The following is a 19,562-nucleotide window of genomic DNA, read 5'->3' on the forward strand; positions in this document are numbered from 1 at the left end:
GAAGGGGGGAAATTCAGCGCGAAACCCAGGACAAAGCACAAAGACAAGACAAGCACCGGCGCTGAACACCTTGTCAGAAGATTCGTCGGCATTCCCGATGATATGTCTAGCTGAGATAATGGTTCCCGCAAAGCTTACTGTTGTGTATAGGGGGCGCTGTCAATTATATCAGCTGTATATAAGCGATTGCCATCAGAATAAACTTCAATTCCGTGGTCCCCCGTCAATGTTTAGTCTTGTCTTATCATTCGGTGCTTCGCGTCATTACAATCTGCCGCAGTCGGCGAAGCTAGCGAGTTAGCGACGAACTGCTTTCCCTTACCTGGCTTCCTGCTGTTCCAAGGGGCGTCACCTACGAGATGGCAGCGTGCGGACTACCGTCATTACCGCCTTTCCTGGAGACTCTTGGAGATGCGACCATTCCATGGGAGAAGTGGCGCGATGATTTCACAAATTTCCTTGAAGCGACGGGGATGGACGCGCAACCGCCACTACGGTAAAAAGTCGTTCTGCTACCATGTCTTCGCGTCGAGGGACGCCATGTTTTTCGCTCATTGGGCCCTGAGCCGGCACGAACGCCAGACATGACAAACATCTTGAAGGGGCAGCGCAAAAAAACGACGACAGAAGGCAGGAACACACAGGACAGCGCTGAACTCACAACTAACTTTATTCGAAGGCATACATACACTTAAGTACACAATCCATAGCCACGTGCTCTCCCATCCATGGCGTCATTATCAGTGCACAGGCAAAAAAAAACAAAAAAAAATCAGTGCCTGCGCACTGATAATGACGCCATGGATGGGAGAGCACGTGGCTATGGGTTGTGTACTTAAGTGTATGTATGCCTTCGAATAAAGTTAGTTGTGAGTTCAGCGCTGTCCTGTGTGTTCCTGCCTTCTGTCGTCGTTTTTTTGCGCTGCCCCTTCAAGATGTTCAACCAGTACCAACTCGCCCAAATGTCGATCCTTCTACAGACATGACAAAAGCCGGGTCAGGAGGCAAGCAAACTAGCAGGAAAAGAGAAGACGGTGGCAACTGAAGGGGATAGTTACACGGAGGTGTTGGGCCTATTGGAGCGTCAGTTCTCAAGCACCGTCAACGTACTGCTCGAGCAGCGTCAATTCACGTTACATCGGCAACTGCCGAAGGAGCCTATACGAGAGTACGCCAGTGCCCTCCGACAGTTAGCAAAGACGTGCGACTACAGGCATTTCTTGGAAGCGGCTCTACGGGACACGGTTGTTGGCGGAGTGCGGAGCGCTGAGTTGCGACAGAAATTGCTCGTACAGGGGTCACAACTTACGCTCGCAGAGGCAGTAGAAAAGCTGCGGACGTACGAGCAGGCAGCGGAGGGCACCGCGGTCTATGACCAAGGGTCGCCACAAACGGACATTGTGCAGCACGTATCTCAGGGCAGAGGCCCAGACAGCAACTCCGCAATGACGCCGGTGCGCTGGTGTTACTGGTGCGGCTCTACAGGGCACCTAGCTAATTCACAGGAATGCAAAGCACAGGGGAAACGTTGCTCCCAGTGCCATAGGATGGGACATTTCCGAGCGGTCTTTGGCAGGTCGGCGGAGCGGGACGTGCGGACGGTCCGAAACGACGGCGCTAGAGAGAACGTGCTCGCTGTGCTGGCGGTCAGACAAGTGGAACGAATGACTGGTCGTTGGCGTCGTTATTTCAGTTGCTGGTGGATACTGGGTCGTCGGTGTCTATTTTGCCAGACCACGTTTATTGAGCCAAGTTCGCCAACAGGTTCCTTTTGACTGCGGCTACAGCGACGCTGCGGGATTTTTCACAGAAGAAAATTCCAATCTTGGGATAGTTCAGACAGAGTTGTGCGCGGGAAAAACTCTGCTTGCCTTCACTTTTACGTTGTTCCCCAAGGCATGGCGTTACTAGGACTGGATGCGGTGCACGCGCTACAGTTGCACATCATCGGTCCTACACTGGAGTGCCTACAAGTCACGGTCAGCCCCCAGTCGCTTCCTGCTGACTTATATGAGTTTTCCTATTTTTTCGCTGATAAGTTGGGATTAGCGAAAAACTTTGTACACTGGGAAGCGGCGTGCAGATGTAAAACCAGTATCAGCGAAAGTTCGACGTTTGCCACTTACGCTGCCTGAGAAACTAGCGGCTGAACTGGCAAGATTATTGAATGCAGGCCTCATAGAAAAGGTCAGTGCTGCGGAATGGGTGTCTCCTATAGTGATTGTGCAGAAGGATGGAACTATTCGTCTATGCGTCGACTTGCGCGAGCCGAACAAAGCAGTAGTCATTGATGGATTCCTTTTGCCGCACACGGAGGAACTGTTGCATGCGCTGAGAGGAGCAACATGATTCTAGAAACTGGATCTTGCTGCAGCCAATCATTAAGTGGAATTAGCCGAAGAGAGTCGCGAAATAACGACGTTTATTACTCGCGAAGGCTTATTTAGGTTCCGCAGAGTGTGTTTTGGCCTCGCATCGGCACCAGCCGCGTTTCAGCGAATGATGCAAGAAATCTTGAAAGGCTGCAAGGGCGTGTTGTTTTATATCGAAGAAATCATCGCCATTGGAAAGACTAAGAACGAGCACAACCGTAACGTTCGCGATGTATTGCATTGGATCGCTGAGGTAGGGCTGCAACTAAATAAGAAATGCTTGTTCGCTGTCAAGGAACTCTCCTTTTTGGGTCATGTGAGTGCAAGTGGTCTTGCCCCACTCAAGTCAGAGGTGGATGCTATGATTAAAGCACAAACGCCTGCCGATGTACTCTCGCTGCCGTCTTTCCTTGGGCTCATAGGCTATTACTCCCGTTTTCTTCCTAATTATGCAGAGGTGGTGGAGCCGCTGCGACGAATTCTTCGTAAAGGACAGAAGTTCATGTGGGACCAGAGCACCGAGGAGAGCTTTTGCAGGATCAAGGAGACGCGGTCGTCATGTGGGGTGGTAGCTATGTTGAACGAGTACATGTGACCACTGACGCCTCAGCATATGGACTGGGAGCTGTGCTATAGCAGGTAATCGACGGAGAAGTACACTCGTGAACAAAAGTATACGGACCACGGGAGCGCGTGCCAAACTGCATCGACGCGCCGTCTACCGTCACTGTGGTGCTCGTAGACTAAACGTCCACTGGGCGTCCTTTTCGCTGCTCTGTCGCATCTGGGCCATTGTTTTATGCAGCGGCTGCGGCTGGGCTGGCACGCGCGTCCGCCGCGCATTGCTTTCATGCTTTCTTTGGGGGAATTATCGCACGCCGCACTGCCTTCTCTGACGCCTTTAGATGACTCGCACAAAGTGGCTTTCTGCGGCTTTATGTTATCTCGAACTGTTCCAATGTTTGCTGCCGCAGGTGGAAGCAAGGTTTTGCAATCGGTGTCCGCCGTCGCGTTAAGAAGTAGGACTGAGCTGCAGGGGCTACTATGCTCCGAAAGCAGCAGGATGCTAAAAGGAGAAATTAGCGGCACCGTACTGCCTTTATTTCTTCAAACCCTTCAACAAGGCTTGAACAAGAAATGCACGTGAGGATGCCACTACAGACAGCAGCGGCAACGCTGACACATGCGCGAGAATATAAAATCAGGTGCAGCTGTGCGGTGTACGCTGCCGTGAAGTTCCAATTACGGTTGCCCCCTTGCGAATCGGGTCGGGGTGACGAACCTGAATCACTGGTCGGGGTTACCGCCGACAGACTGCGGTCTTGAGGGCACTTAGGACGAGTCAACGTGTTGCTGTTATTTTCAGAAATTATAATGATCACAACTGTATGCATGATTTCACTACACTGTCAATTTTCCATCGGCGGCGATGACGCCTCGAAGGTGCCGTGGTATCCACTCGTAACGCGATGCCATGAAAAGACCCCGACCAGTGGTTCAGGTCCGTCTACCGACGCGCCGTCTACCGCGTCCACAGACGGCGCGTCGATGCAGTTTGGCACGCGCTCCCGTGGTCCGTATACTTTTGCTCACGGGTGTACTTACAGTGGCATTCACCTCGAGGACAGTAACTCCAGCAGAACGCAAGTACTCTACCGGGGAAGGAGAGGCGCTGGCATGTTTACGGGCGTGCGAACATTGGCACGTTTATCTGTGGGGCCGCAAGTTTGTCTTACGAACTAATCATCAGACTTTGGTGACAATGCTGTCCACAAATGGGGTTGGAAGGCGCCCACTGCGTATTGAACGCTGGTGTGCTAGACTTTTGAGATACAACTGCACTGTGCAGTACACAAAGGGGAACACCAATGTCGTTGCGGATGCACTTTATAGGTTACCTTTGACCTCTGCAGGTGACGAACTTGTGGAGGAAGTAGTTGCTGTAGTTTCCAGCATGATCACTAAGACTGAGTTGCCAGCAGCAACAGCTGAGGATTCATTGCTAAATGAGGTGGCGCAGCATGTTATGTCCAGATGGCCGGAAAAGGGCTGTTTAGCTGGAAAACTAAGGTTGTTTTTTCGTATACAAGAAGAACTGTCGGTTATAAACGGGCTGCTGTTTCGCGCTGAACTTGTAGTTCCCCCAGCGATACTCACTTCCAGGCTGGTCATGATGGCACATGAATCGCATCCAGGCATTGTGAGGACCAAATAACGGTTGAGGGAACAGTACTGGTGGCCCTGAATTGACAGTGATGTTGACTCTCTGGTTATAAATTGTGCTATCTGCAAAGCCTCAGATAAATCTGCAGAAAGCCGTAATGGCCCCCTTGGAGCCAGTAAAGTGGCCGCCGTGGGAAAAGCTTGGAATCGACAGCGTTGGGCCTTTGCAGCGAGCCCCTCCGGAATGCAGGTTTGCAATCACTGTTATTCATTACCATAGCAAGTGGTCCGAGTTGGCATTTGTGTCCACAATCACTGCACAGGCAGTAGTGAAAGTGGTTTTGGAACTTTTTGCGAGCGAAGGGTACCCGAAAAGCATTGTGAGTGGCAATGTACGTCAGTTTATGTCGGCATGGTTGGAGGAGTTTTTACGAGATCGGGGAATCCAGCACTGCGTTACAACATTGTGCTACTCGCAGTGCAATGGTCAGATTGAGCGGTTCAACCGCGTTCTGAAGGAATATATTCAGGTTGCGGCATTGGAACGAAGACCACTGAAGGAGGCAATCTAGGACTACCTGGGTGTTTACAGGGTCACCCCACATGCAACTACTGGAGTGTAACCGGCTTACCTACAGCATGGAAAAAGACCCAGAACAATATTGGATATTGTTGGCCTCCCAGAAAGAGAATTTTTCGAGGAGCCGCGTATCGCCATGGAAAAGTTGAAACAGCGCGTTAAAGAGCAGCAACGACGAACAAAGAAGTAAACCGTTGAAAAACGAGGTGCCAAAGCGTCTAGCATTCAGCCAGGTGATTTCGTAAAAATGATGCAAGGTGGACGAAAGACGAAACACAAGTTTTCTTTTGCCGATTCAAGTGGAAGACGAGTGGGCACGAATTGGTTTTTGCTGGCAAACGGTACGAAATGGAACGCATCACAATTAACAGTAATTGGTAAGGTAGGGACAGGACAGGCACAAGCACTAGCTGACGCGGTTACAGCGCGACGCAGTGCAGGCTCAGGGTATTCCTGCGACCTGGATCTTCACAGGGAAGATGGCGGAGCAAAATACCCCTACTACCGTCGAGAATCAATCGGAAATGGTGGCATCAGAAGACATCCAGGGAAGCGCTACCCATTCTGACGGTGTACAACCCACAGTGACGGAATCTATACTAGAGGTTCCCGATGAGCAGGGCATTTCTAGGTCGCAGTTGGTCACAACCCCAGCGCCACCACGTACCAGGCCGTAATGAACAAGAATGCCAGCGCCATATCAAGATTACGAGCTTACCTGACTGTAAGAGCATCGTTCGTGTCATGTGCTTTGAAGTAAGCGCGAAAGTGGATTGATTTTTCTTCTTTTCTTTTTATTTATGAGGGGGAATGTATTGGGGGGGGTGTATAGAAGACGCTGTCAGTTATATCAGCTTTATATAAGCGATTGCCCTCAGAATAAAGTTCAGTTCCATGGTTCCCCGTCAATGTATAGTCTTGTGTTATCATACGGCGCTTTGCGTCTACACTTACCATTGAGTTTTCCATCTTCATTGGTTTTTCCTATTATCTGTGCACCACTGCGGCCGCGGGCTTGCGTATTGTCAGCGTTACGTTTCGTGGGTTTCCCATAGAAGCGATTAGATGCAGTAAGAGGGCGCTTTTGCTCGGGTGTATCTTTGATGTAGGCTGCTCAAATATGTGTAAACCACATAAATGATTTCATGAGAAAAAATCCCGACCAATCTGAGTGAGGATTGCAGTATTTAAGAGAGAACGTTAAATCACGGTGATTTCTGCAATAGTGATCTTGATTTAAGGCATGGCAATTTTCACAGGAATTGTCTGAAATCGGTAAATCTGAAAAAAGAATAGAAGTACTAAGTTTACAAATGCGCTAATTAGCATGAAAAACTAATATCGTACCTGTATTAAATGCATTTCTTGGAGCATCTCAATCGGACAAATTTAACGTATGAATTTACCATTCAGGTGAATTTGTTAGAATGCTTGTAAAGGTTTTGCGAATGCCATATTCAGAAGTTAGTGGTGTGTTTCAGGGTGGCATATGATACATTATTTTGTGCGCATTAAATCAACTGTTAGGTGCAGCTTACAGAATTGCGATATCGCTTTTAGTTGCTGCGGTACAGAGTTTATATTTGAACTATTTTTCAAAACGTATGTTAAAAAGTTGGAAGCTAAATAAAAAATTCGCTTTCTGCAATCGCGTTTTAACTGTATCTTTTATGTTCAACGTAATTCAATAATTTCGCTGCAGAAGTCCCATGGAGGAACTTAAGCTGCCGTTAGAACTGATGTAGAATGATATTGTTGCAGATGGAAGAAGCAAGACGGGAAACGAATTTAGACTATGTCGGCCGCATTTCGATCTGGCCGAAATGGGAAAACACTCGTGTACTTATATTTGGGTGCACGTTATAGAACACCAGGTGGTCGAAATTTTCCGCAGTCCACCACGCATGCCTCGTAATCAGATAGTGGTTTTGGCCGTAAAACCCCATAATTTAATTTTTTTTATTTGGACAATGTAAAGTTATTTAGAGTATTTGACAAAGACAAATCTAGAGCAGGCTAGTCACTGAAGTGTCTTCTTCAGCCTCAAGGTTGTGATCACCTTCCTCATCGTTGTGCAGAGCAGTGTAACAATATATTTGTTTGTAGAATATGTGTGTAAAGCAGCTTGGGAAGGAAGAAGAGCGAAGAAAGGGAGAAGACAGAGGTGCTAATCAGACGGGCACCTTAGTGGCTAAAAAACGCTAAATTCTTACTTCTGGAATTCTATAATGGTTGGATTACGTAATTTAGTAAACGCTGCTGCCGCGTTCACCAGAAACTTTCTAAGCGCTACGCTGCAAGGTGTCTCACAGAAGTCCTGCTCTTATCTAATTACTCTCAATATAAAGCTGAAGTAGTGTGAAGATATAACTTGGCAATTTCAAAAACGCACAGGCTTTGTACAGCCTTGCACAATCGAGCAAAATTTCCAGTGAAGGTGACTCTGTGGAGCAGTTGCAGTATGAATTTTATTGCCTGTAATATTAAAAGACAGTTTAAAAGTTGGCACACATGTGATTCATGCTTGACATACATTTCCTTCACAATGAAAGCCAGTGTCACGTCTCGTTCTCCAAAGACGCCTTAAAATATTAGTGCCACGCTTACGTGAAGCCAAAAATAACCAAAACGAAATAAACTTTGCACGCACATCTGACGTAACGTGCGTCATTTCTAAAAAAATACGAAGTAGTTGCCTGGTTCAGCTGACCAAGGACAATAGGGATGCCCACTTTGTGCGTCGTATTACGTACGACAATTAGGAAACAAGCCTTATTCACTAATTATCTGCAGAGCTCATGATTAAGCCTGAAAATGCTGCGATGAAGCAACTGGTAATTTCTTTCCCTATCCTGTTGTCAGCAGAATCCGCCAATTATAGCGCTATCGAATCAGTGTGTCATTTAAACTGATAATTATTCAGTATTTGAAGTATCTGTTAAAATTTTCTTGTTTGAAAAACAAAGTAAGTCGGCTATAAGAAGTCGAAAGGTGATAGGTGGTAAGTGCTCACCACAGGTTTAAATTCCGAAGACTTTTGAATTCTTACGAATCTTCTATGTTAGTTTCGTTAACGGTGACTCAAGCAAGTTAGGCTCGAATTTTGTAAGCGTGATACATCAGTGCGATTAGGTAATAATTCTTCAGCGTTCAGCTATGAATTCATGCTTTGGTTATATATAGAAAAATAATATGGCCAATATACTATTAGAGTCCTCTCCGACCTCGACGCCGTAATTAATTGGTGTAATGGGTAGCTCATGGAAATAAAAGGTAACCAATGCAAATTTGGGCACGTGTCATGCATTACTTGAAATATATTTTTTATTCGTACATGAACCACAGCGCCATTAAGGCATTATTGCGTGCGGCAAGCATCAACATTGTTGTCGTACACCACATTCACAGGAAGTGAATTCCTTGCAATAATGGTTCTTAGATATAAAGAAGATTCAAAGTGATCAGGCCTGGAAATGTAGGGTCTAACTTGAAGTGGTTGGTCTTAGTGCGATGAAACATACTGCGAGGCCTTCTGATGAGCTCACTTCCATATGATTAAGGAAGGCTGAATAAAACAGTTTCATTCGTAGCCTGCTTCGTCGTTCAAACAAAGGGATAACACCAAGTGATTTTTTCATTGCTGTTACACTCACAGAACGGTCGTATCTCCCCAGGACATACTGTGCCGTGACGGATTGGATTTTTCTTACGCATTAAACATGTTATGGGGTTAAAAACAGTCAGACGTATATTTACAGGCTGTTTACAATGCTTGTAGCAGTTGGCAAGATGGTAGACAGCGCGCGAAGTCAAGAGCGTCGTCTTCTTCCGACCAAGATGAAAACATCTTCGTCAGCGTGTCACATGACCCCCGGCGGCTGAAGCACCGGCTCGGTGCTGGTTAGAAGGCCGGCGAGCGATACAACTTACGACGCGTGACGTGGACCACGTCGGAGCGATGCTGAGCCACGGGTGGCTCAAGTGGGGCGATTTCATGCGTGACGTCAGTTGCTTGACGCAAGACACGGTAAGGGCCAGAGTTGCGGGAAAGTAACTTCGCTGAGAGGCCAACGCGTCGCGATGGCGACCAAAGGAGAACCAGGGTGCCCGGTGTGTAATGGACTTCACGAAAGTATACTAAATGTGCGACATGTTCATTACTACACAAAAAAATGAAAGAAATGGCAGGATAAAAATAAAGTTGTACTAAAAACAGAAATACACATTATCACATTATTTTGCACTGGGCCAGAACTAGAGTAATGGTGGCAAGGGGGAGCAGAACGTAGTCAGCTTTTGCAGCAGCACCTAGGTCTCATTCGCAGAAAGGCCTCTTGCTCAGTCAAATACTAGTTGGAATAAACCAACAACACGACTTTTCTTTCATCACAACTGCAATATTTAGCAGCAAAATTACGTCAATTAAGAAGAGTGAACTGCTGGGCTAGTTGGTTATGCGGCTTAATAAAGAAGTTCTCCGCGAAAACCACACACATAAAGCGCCCGTGTTGTCTCTTTTCTTGTGTGGGTGGTTTGGCGTAAAACTCGTTTATTATGTCACTTAATGCGCTAACTGATACCTACTAGGCACTCGTTTGTGTGATAAACACGAACTTCAAAAATATTCATATAAGACACTTGCAATGCTATGCTTTCAAGAAAAAAAAAGCGTATCATGCCTTCACATTAACGGTGTTCACGCGGCTTTCCCACCTGCAATTACTAAGATAATATATAAACACGTGTGTGGCGGCCTCACGGTCGCACAGCAGCAGCAGCCAGACACCCTTTTCCCTTTTGACTCGATAAAATATCGCGGAGTGGGCGGGAAAGGGAAGTGGTGGGAGGGTATGCAACCGAGCCGCAGAGGCTGAACTAACACAAAAATAAAGTCAGTTGTTGCTTGTACTTCAGGGACGCATCACTCGCTTCTTTCTGCTGATTTCCAGCCACGCTCGCGTCCCGCACTACATTGGTGAGCAGGACGAGCAGCAAGTGCTATGGGCACACCTCAAGGCACCGAAATTCCGACACTCTCTGGCGTCGACGTCAAACTGCCTCCGTTTTTGACTGTGGACCCTGCATTGTGGTTGATTCAGGTAGAATCACACTTCGCTGCACGGCGCATCCCAGCAGATTCCACGAAATACCATTATGTGGTGAGCAGTCCGCCCTTATCAACCGCTAGTGAAATTCGAGACCTGCTACTTTCCCCACCAGCAGACAACATTTACGAGGCGTTGAAGGCAACACTCATTCGCAGGATCACGCCCCCAGAAAGCCAACGGCTACAACAGCTTCTCGACGAAGCCAACCTCGGCGTCAGGACGCCAAGCCAGCTGCTGGTCATATGCAGTAATTATTGGGCAGCAAAGTGGATGGTCTTGACAGCCTGCTGATCCGAGAAATATTTCTACAGAAAATCCGCCCGAACGTCAGAATGGTCATGACTGCCTCCAATGAGAACGATGTATCCAAGCTGGCCGAGTTAGCCGACAAGCTCATGGCGGTAGATCCCACATCTGTCGCGGCCGTAGCAAGCGAACAGTCTCCACATAAGCAGCTTCAAGAGATGAAGAACGAAATCTCGCGTCTCGTGGATTCCGTGGCCGCCCTCCATACCGCGTCATGGTCAACCAGTCAGAGTGCTCCGCAGTCGCATATCAAAGGCCAAAAACTATGTTGGTACCATCGCAAGTTCGGCAACGCTGCACGCAAATGCGTACCACCCTGCGAGCTCTCGGGAAACGCCCCGGGCAGGCGCTGAGGGCGACCAGCGTTTCTGCCATGCAAGAACGTCGCTCATCAGTCTTTTTCCTAACCGACCGGAACAGCGGTTTCCGCTCCCTCGTCGACACAGGCGCCGAAGTAAGCGTACTTCCAGCATGGCGCGCGGACCGAACGCGCCCGTACACATCGCGTTTGCAAGCAGTCAACAAAATGGCCATCGCCCCGTGTGGAAACCGCTCCCTAACAGTCAATCTGGGCTTGCAGAGAACGCTTCACTTCACTTCGCTTTTATTTCCTTAAAGACCCCTCAATGGGGATATTACATAAGGGGGGAAATGTGCATTTTAATTGGTGGCCACATGAGGTCAATGAAGAATATTAGTATTAAGCTTATGAGCAAACGTCGTTGAACAGGTGATTTCGGTTATGTGACAGGGCAGGCCGTTCCAGTCGCTTGATGATCGGCAAAAGAAGGATGCAGAGAAGGTTGTAGTTCGGCTGCGTGGACGGCTTACTTGCAAGGAATGCCCTGTACGCAGGTAATGGCGAGGGGGTGGGGCCAGCACATATGGTGCATGATGGAGCGAACTGTAATAGAACTTCTGAAAGAGGATTAATGAATCAATGCGACGCCGGGATGATAGCGTGTTTAAGGCGGACTGTGCTTTAAGTAGTGATACGCTAGTGTTATAAGAATACGAAGAATGAATGAATCTTGCCGCCCGATTCTGAATTCTTTCAAGTGCATTGATAAGGTAAGTTTGATGTGGTGACCAGATGGACGTCAGACTCTGGAGTTTTGCAAGACGCGTAGCGCCACCTGCCGTTGCGAAGAGGCAGTAATTGAGTAGTGCGAAGCCCGACTCCCTTGCTAACTTGCCTATGCAGCTAGCGACTGCGAAACAACGATTTAACTAGATTTTGGTACATATTGCGAGTGTTTTGCGCATTTAACACCCAGACAGAGAGCTATGAATCTTTACGCTAGTCGGACACGCCGCTGAACTGCCATAAAGCGCTTGCTGGCTCGCTCTTCAGTCTGATGGCGGAAACGACGGCAACAGCGATAGCTCGTCGCGCTACGAAGAAACGCCGCAATCGACGCTATACTGTTGTGTTGTAAATTGCCATGAACGTGAAGGACGGAAAAAGGAACGTTCAGTTTTACCGATTTCCATCGCGATCGTATGAAGGGGAAAGGAGAGAGCGCTGGATACGGGCTGTTCAACCTGTTGGGTAATCGGATTACTTGCATTCCCCACAACACAGCGGCTCGCATGAGAAAGTGCGGCAATTTTGTTCTCCTGTAATTTTGTTGAGTAGCCCTGACGGAGGACCATGGTAACCAAGCGAAAACTCAAGAATCTGCAGCCGCCAATTCGTTGGTAACAGAAAAAACAACGTTGCGAACCATCCTGCTTATGTGCCATCGATATCTCCACCTTTTAACAGACGTCCGCCTCCACTTGACTCAACAAGTGGAACGGAGAAATTTGGCAGGTCAGCTTAACCAAACATTTTGGTTCGTTTATGAATTCAAAATCCTGTTCTAGATCATGGTTGTATCGCGAGCTCATTTCTACTTTAGGTATATTGTATGTCCTGCGCCGATACAACAAGCACGCTTCGCAATGTGCTGAGCCTGCTCGACTGCGTTTTTCAAATGTGAGCAATAATGTTGCTGTAGGAACACTGGATGAGAAATTGCGAAGTAACGCACGTGTGTAAAGAAAAAAATGTCGCGTTTATTTACATTTATTTGTGCGCGCTTGTTGCTCGAAGCGTCTGCGAAAAGTTAAGGTACAAATTAAGGTACTGAGCGGTGCTGTAGCTCCTGCGAGAAAGAAAGTTGCAGCGCGTAGGCACTGTAGGAAGCTTACTTTCGTAATGATCGCATGCTGTTTGCTGCCTTGGAAGAAAACGTTTTCTGTTTGCTGCCCTGGAAAAGGCTATGAAAGGATTTACTCTAAATAATTGCGGGACAAAACATTACGATAAAATACACAAAGATATAGGAGATACTTAAGTCTTGTGTTCAGGACATATTCAATATGAACCAATTTGAAATGCTTAGATTTTTATGCTGATATGCCTATAGACAAACCTGATGCTCTCTGTACTTGCGACCTGCAGCACGTCGAAATAACACTTGAAACTTTATTTTATATTGTACACGCACTTCGTCCTGCTGAGCTTCCTTTCCGAAGCGTGGATGGGCGGAAGAAGCTTTTCAGGTCCTTGATTTTTAGGAAACCGTGCCTCAACACAAACGAAAGAGAAGGGTCCATTGTGGCCTGTGCACCTTCGCTTGCGGACAGCTCTCCTTGCACTACTCAGTTCGCGCCAAGGCTCCGATGGGGGAGCTGGTGGCGGGTTTTCCCACAGCGCCGCCTGGGCAGAGTCTGAGGTCTATAGAGGGTGCGTATTCAATTTTCGGACGTACGAGCGTCTTGAATGCTAGTAGTTTGACGTGTTGCGGTGCATGACGCAGATGGCATTTTAGGAATCCCAGTGTTTGGTTAGCGGATGCAGTAATGCGTGTTACATGAGCAGACCAGTCTAAGTCGTATGAAAGGGTGACGCCGAGGTATTTAAATGTGTACAATTTTTCTAAGGTCTCATATGGATTTCTAAGGACGCTGCGATGGATTTCATAGTAGCCGACCTGAAATTCGCCATTCTCGAGGCGGATTTTCTGCGCCACTTCGGTCTGTTAGTCGACATGCATAACTGGAGGTTACAGGACCCTGCGTCACAAGCGATGTAAAAGGCAAGCCTTCAAGACATACGCCGCTCAGCCCTACACTGATCAAGCCAGCAGGCCCTGTTCGTTTCACTTCCATACTGAGCGAATTTTCTGACCTGACACACCAGCGCCAAGTGGGATCCCCAATAAAACACGACGTGTTTTACCACATTACTACTACTGGACCACCGGTTCACGCTCGACCACGTCGATTGTTGCCTGAGAAACTGGTGGTGGCACGGCAGGAATTCGACCATATATTGGAGTTTGGTATCATCCAACCTTCTTCCAGTCCTTGGGCATGTCCCCTTCACATGGCTCCTAAGGGATCATCGGGTGACTGGCGTCTTTGCGGGGACTATCGAGCGCTGAGCAGTGTCACAACGCCCGACACATATACCGTACCCCGTGCCACATACTCAGGACATACTGGCAGGTCTGCATGGGACCCAATTTCTTTCGAAAATTTATCTCGTGCAGGCATACCACCAAATACCTGTGTCACCGGGAGACGTCCCCAAGACTGCTATCACTACACCCTTTGGTCTATTCGAATTCCTGGACATGCCATTCGGCCTTCGCAACGCGGGTCAAACGTTACAAAGGTTTATCGACGGTGTTATACGGGGCCTCAATTTTTGTCACACCTACCTGGAGGACTTGCCTATCGCGAGCACCACCGCAGAAGAACATGAAGAGCACCTGTGGATTGTTTTTCGGTGCCTATCTGAGCACGGCGTTGTCGTCAATGCGGCCAAGAGTGAACTCGGCGTGCCTGAGTTATCATTTCTGGGCCACATCATTTCGAGCTCGGGAGTACGGCCACACCCATCTAAAGTGCCAGCCATACAAGATTTTCCACTGCCAACCACGAAGCGCCAACTGCGTGAACTTCTCGGATTGCTAAATTTCTACCGCCGCTTTGCGCCTAAATGCGCCCATGTCATACAACCGCGTCACGGACTGCTCAAGGCAACGCAAAGATCTTCGAATGACCTGCCTTGGCACGAAAAAGCGATACGGGCTTTTCACCAAAGCAAGCAGACCTTGGCAAATGCGGCTCTCCCGGCATACCCACGGCCAGGAATTCCCCAGTATTTAATGGTCGATGCTTCAGACATAGCCATGGGCGCAGTGTTGCAACAGCTGAGCGACGGCACATGGCACCCAACTGCATTCTTCTCGAGGAAGCTGACACCTACTGAGCGCCGCTCCAGTACCTTCAGGTGTCAACTGCTGGGCATCTACTCGAGTATACACAACTTCCGGCATTTCTTGGAAGGCGCCGAGTTCTTCATTTTAACCGACCATAAGCCACTGACCTATGCTCTCCGCTCTATGCGTTCAGACGGTGGCACGCACATGGCCCGTGAACTTCGGCAACTTCCCTACATCTCCAAGTTCACGACAGACATCCGCCACGTAAAAGGGAGCGACAACGTCGTTGCCGACGCCTTGTCGCGGAGGGTTGTAAACGTCGTCAACGCTTCAGAAGGAGCTAACTGCGATGCGCTGGCGGCAGCCCAAAGAGAAGACGAAGAGCTAAAAAGCCTCCTAACAACAAAAACGGCCCTCAAGCTACAGTGGACGCAGATTCTGTGATCAGGCGACCAGATTTGCTGCGACACCTCCACGGGCAACCCACACCCCTTCGTGCCTGCCAATCTATGTCACCGGATTTTTCTTTCTGTTCACAAGCTATCGCATCCTGGAATCAAAGCTACGCAAAAGTTGCTCACAGCAAGGTTCATCTGGCCAGGTATCAACGAAGACGTGCATTGCTGGGCAAGAGGATGCATACCGTGTCAACGTGCCAAAATTCGTCGACATACTGTGACCCCGTTGACAACGTTCGCACCTCCAGGCGCGCGTTTCGACCACGTACATCTCGACATTGTCAGACCTCTGCCGCCTTGCCAAGAGAATGCCTATTTACTGACGTGCATTGACAGATTCACGCGCTGGGTGGACGCCATACCTATAGCGGATATCACAGCTGACACGGTTGTCCGCGCCTTCTTGCACTACTGGGTTGCTCGTTTCGATGCACCATCTATAATAACCACGGACCATGGAAAGCAGTTCGAATCATCACTTTTCGCCAGCATTACGCGCTTCATTGGTGCTTCTCGCATCAGAACAACCGCCTGCCACTCGATTAGCAATGGCATGGTGGAGTGTTTCCACCGCCAGATCAAGTCTGCGCTCGCCGCAACAGAAGAACGCAACTGGATGGAGGCACTACCACTCAACCTCTTGGGAATCCGGACAGCTGTCAAGACAGACATCAGCTGCAGCGCGGCCGAACTGGTCTATGGAACGAAATTGCACCTTTCAGTGGAATTATTCACGGGCAGCCCGTAAGACGGTTGTACAGCCACCGCAGCCTACGCACAACAGCAAATCTCCTGTACGGGAAACTAATCACGCAATCTGAATATCGCTTCATACTGGCCACGGTGGGCACGGTGGCACCGAAAGAATGCGGTCAAACCCTCTGCTGTTCTTTGTGCAGTTCTGCCTCCGGCGCACAGCATACTGCCTGGAGCACAACGTGGTCACGGCGGCTACGTAAGAGCATGGCGATCTCATCTGCCATCAACCTGCTGATCAGCTTCTGATGCCACCCATCAGACCACCTCATCATGCAACGCCAGAAAGCGCAGAGGGCGCCACGCAGCTTCTGCAAGTGGCGACACCGTGCGGAGCCAGCATAAAGGGCCACCCTTTGGAAGACGCGACCACTGGGCACGGTGCCACCGAAAGAATGCGGTCAAACCCTCTGCTGTTGTTTGTGCAGGTGAGCAAGGCAAGTGTTACCGCTCAAGCGATCCTTTTGTACTAGTGCTGCTGTGCGCATGGCTGTGTTGCTTGCTGGATTTTTTTTGCCTCCGGAAGTTACTAGTTTTAGGAGGCGACATTGAAACTAACCCCGGGCCCGAAGCTGCTCAAATCTTGAAACAACTTAAATAAATCGCAGCTGATATTGCCACATCCTATATGGTCGCCGCGGGTATGTGCCAGGCGATGAGAACGACGCTGAAGTAGCGCGCGAGTGGAAAAACTTATTTGGTGGTTTGGCTGAGTTTTGGGTGTATTTGACCTAGTTATCTCACTTATCTTATTTTTGTAGGACTTATCCGTGATTGAAACAACGCTGATGTCTAAGAACTCTCCTGGATAAGGGCCCAGCCCTTAGTCAGCCTCCCTTTCTCCCGATGATTTGCCTTTGCAATCTTTCTTCCGCATCGGTGTTAGCAGCATCCTTCTCGCGCTGGTGCCCTCGAACGGTGGATTCATCCGGCTGAACAACCCACAAGCTGTTCAGGCCGAGCTCCAGGCCATGACGCGTCATTTCCAGATGATAAGCGATGTCCGACAATTTGGAAGAGGTGGGATAGTCTGTAGGTCGTCAGATTCGACCTGTGTCGCAGACCTCCTAAAGTGTAAGACTTTCGCATCTGTCCCGGTGAGTGCGTTTATTCCTCTCGATTGAGCCCAACTGAGACTCTGGAGAAACTGTGTGATGCTGGCGTCATAGCTGTATACCGGTGTAAACGACTGGTAAACGGAGAAAAAGTTGCCATGGAATCAGTTATTGCTACGTTTGCTGGCATGTCCTGCCCTTCTGAACTGAAAGTGTGGCCACTTGTTTTTAGAGTGGAACCTCTCGCTTCCCGTCCACTTCAGTGTCGGAACTGTTGGCGTTTTGGTCATAGTGCAGGAGGCTCCAAATCAAATGGACGCTGTCGCGCCTGTGGTGACGATTATTCTCCCAATGAGTGCGCAGTTGAAGCCGAAACTTGCTGCCTATGTGGAGGAAACCATGCGGCTGACTATGAAAACTGCTCGGCTAGAGCTAACGAAATACAGGTACTCGAGGTAATTGACAGGCGACGATGTTCGCGGCGAGAAGATATTGCAGTCGTCAAGGAAAGAGCCTTTGGATACGCTGGCGTTACTGCGAGGCAATCTACTTTACAGGAAGACAACTTGTCGAAACTCATTGAATCGGACGTAGAAAAAGCAATGACAAAGGCTATACAACATATTGTCACAAGTGTTACCGATTGTCTTTCCCAAGTGTTTACTGCGCAGATGACACAGATATTGTAAACAGCTGAAACACCAATCACCAAATTGATTGCTTGTGCTGCAGAACACGTAGCCAGTTCAGTCCTAGTGCCGAGTGCCACATCGGACCCAACATTTCTTGGATCCGATCCTTGTTCTTCGCGTCAGTCAGACTCGCAGGTGGACATGGAAACAGGTCATGATACCAGGCCGCAAAAGCGAACTGGGTCTCCAGTAACTGCTTCTTGTCCATATACCAAAAACAAAAAGGGTAATCCAATTTCTCATTCTGGCATCCAAGAAAGTTCATTGCGACGGTAGTCGCTGAAGTAACTATATCAATTAGATCATCACCATAGCTTCTTTAAAAGTGCTACAGTGAAGCTGTAGTTCCCTGTATTCTGCTTCAATAGACTTAGATTGCTTAACAACTCATCTTAATCGTGACGTCATAATCATACAAGAAACCTGGCTTACTCCTGAGAAAAATTTTCATTTTAACGATTTTCGATCTTTTCGATTAGATCGCCTTTCACAAGGAGGTGGCTTAATGATTTTGTTGTCATCAAAATTCTGTCATAAGGCAAAAATAGCCTTCAAGTTAATGTATCCGGAATGTGAATTTTCGGCAGTGCACCTCAGCATTCCAGGCTACCCTTCATTTCCAATTATAGATGCTTATTTCCCTACAGGCGTGCACAGTACATAGCAATTGGATAGTGCGCTTGCCAGCTGCCAAAATGAAGTCATTCTTACTGGTGACTCCAACTCGCATCACGTGTCTTGGGGTTACAAAACAGATTCAGGTGGGACACGTCTGTGGAACTGGACCATAGATAAAAACGTTTCATGCCTTAATATCAGAGGACCTACATTTGTCCGCGGACAATCTCGCTCAGTGTTAGATTTGACGTTTTCTAGCACAAGTGTCACTGTGACATCTTAGACAACGATTGATTTGTGTACAAACAGTGATCATCTCCCGGTATACTTTGAAATTGCATGCCCTTTAACATCAGTTGAACGAAAAGGCAGAATATTTGTGAATTGTAAAAAATTTAAATACTGCTTGCGGTCCACCATTTCGTCACTAATAGTAATGACGAAGAAATTGGCTTGAATATTTGTTCAGCATTACAGACGTCCCGACAAAAGTCATATATTTCAGCAGTCGCTGTCAACAGGGGAGCTGCCGAATGATTGGAAAGTTGGCAAAATCATACCCATTTTGAAGTCAGGTGACAAGAGCGATGTGAGTAATTACCGTCCTATATCACTAACCAGCGTTCCCTGCAAGTTACTCGAACACATCATTTTTAGTAATGTCGTTCATCACTTAGAATGTAATAACTTCTTTTTTAAACATCAGCATGGATTCAGAAAAGGCCTTTCATGTGAGACACAACTAATTGAATTCACTACGGATCTTTTTCAAAATATGGACGACAATGCTCAGACTGACTCAATATTCATCGACTTCTCTAAAGCATTTGATCGCGTGGCTCACTGTCGCCTCATTTCCAAACTCTCATGCTTAAACCTTGACGAACTAACAATTTCTTGGATAATAAACTTTTCGTCTTTTCGAAAGCAGTCCACTGTCATTGACCAGTACTCTTCCCCTTTCAGTAACGTAACATCAGGCGTACCTCAGGGAAGTGTCCTTGGACCCTTACTCTTTCTAATTTTCATCAATGACTTGCCATTAAACATTACATCCAGTGTTCGACTATTCGCAGATGACTGCGTTATCTACCGTCAAATCCGCTCCCCCGCTGATCATATTGCTCTTCAACGTGACCTTCAATGTGTCACTAACTGGTGTTTGGATTGGCAAATGACCCTAAACACTAACAAATGCAAACTGATGACATTTACTGGCAAAAAGTCCTACTCC

This window comes from Dermacentor variabilis, chromosome 2, assembly GCF_050947875.1.
Source record: "Dermacentor variabilis isolate Ectoservices chromosome 2, ASM5094787v1, whole genome shotgun sequence".
NCBI lineage: Eukaryota > Metazoa > Arthropoda > Arachnida > Ixodida > Ixodidae > Dermacentor > Dermacentor variabilis.